Genomic DNA, 1,442 nt, shown 5'->3' with positions numbered 1-1,442 from the left:
ATATATCACAAGTAAGACCTCAGTATAACGTTTTATCCTACATAGCATTTTCAAACAAATATTATATAATGCCTTTGTCAAAAACGTATTGAGTAGTTTTAGAACCGAATATTAGAACTGAAACTCAATTGAATATGCGCTTTTATTTTGAGTATAATTATTATCTCTTGCAAGCTATCATTTGGGATTGGCCGGGCAAAGGCACTGTTATGTTATGTTCATGAGTTCACTTAATTTACTAAACCAAACTTTCAACAAACTGATAAAAACTCTAGTTTTAGTACCTCTTTAAAGTTTTTAAGTGTTGTAGTGTCATTTTCCTGTTACCTCTTTTCCGGGATCAGCTCGTACAACAAACTGTTTGAACTAAGTATGATGCGACCTGGTTTGTTCCCCTTTCCTCAGTAAACAAGGGTTTCGGTTTTGAGATTATATCAGGGGTTACTGACCGTTGGACGATTGACCCAAACATGCTGACGAAGGTGACTATATAGATATACTCTCTCCATTACGTCAGGCCGCATAACCACTGTGAGCGGTACCCCGTCGGGTACATACACGGGTTTAATCCTATACGTATCCAATATATATATATATATATATATATATATATATATAGATATATATATAGATATAGATATAGATATTGCATTAACATAAAGTCTGTTCAAAGTATCTCTTTCGAGATCCGGCTTTAGGAATCACAAATGATTTCGAGTTGGTTAGCATCAAGTTTGATCTCTAGAGTAAGGCAAAATATGTCACCAAAACAGAACTAGTATTGTTCGATACAGGTGACAAACGCCTACAGTGGAATTACGACCTTCCTTACCGGTTTCGAACCTCTGGACATACAATCAGCGTCCATAGCCTAGTGGTTAGGGTGTCCGCGTACAGAGCGGAAGGCCCGGGTTCGAATCCCGGTGGAGGCTGGAAGTTTTTTCACTGTTCTTGATTTTCCAACTCATTACGATTTTCATATATATATATATAATATATATATATATAGTTGTCATTCTTCACCTGTACGCGGCCTACATATTTATACTCTTACAAGATACGATTTCTCTGAAATAGAGTTTCTCCCTCTCTTAAGTTATACGAGGTCAAATCATGCTGGGCCATGTTTTAACCAATGATTGTCAGGGAGTTGGTAACTTTCAGAAATAAAAGAATCGACTTATTAAGGTAAAGTATCATTTGAAGATACTAGATGAACTGTCTCAAAAAAGCGATGCCCGGTTGACCGGGAGTGACCCTTTGGAATAATACATGATGTATAAATATTCGGGTTGAACAACCGATGTTATTGCTGCCAAGGCGGGAAATCGTTCGTAATTTGTGTGGAGTCAACTTACAATTAAAACAAGATTTGCAGCACTTATACTAATATGAAAAGGCTAAAGTTGAGGTGATTTCAACTTTCCTATCCTGCACGATAT

At 36.8% G+C, this 1,442-nt stretch overlaps 1 non-coding gene across 1 annotated transcript; it reads left to right on the top strand.

Moving 5' to 3' along the window:
* The first annotated feature begins 860 nt into the window (after positions 1 to 860).
* Trnac-aca (transfer RNA cysteine (anticodon ACA)) lies at positions 861 to 932 on the top strand. Its single transcript has one exon. It is a non-coding gene; the product is annotated as a tRNA-Cys (tRNA).
* The last annotated feature ends 510 nt before the right edge of the window (positions 933 to 1,442 follow it).

The sequence above is a fragment of the Apostichopus japonicus genome, chromosome 9 (genome assembly GCF_037975245.1).
Source record: "Apostichopus japonicus isolate 1M-3 chromosome 9, ASM3797524v1, whole genome shotgun sequence".
Taxonomy (NCBI): domain Eukaryota; kingdom Metazoa; phylum Echinodermata; class Holothuroidea; order Aspidochirotida; family Stichopodidae; genus Apostichopus; species Apostichopus japonicus.
This window is presented reverse-complemented; position numbering and strand designations above follow the sequence as displayed.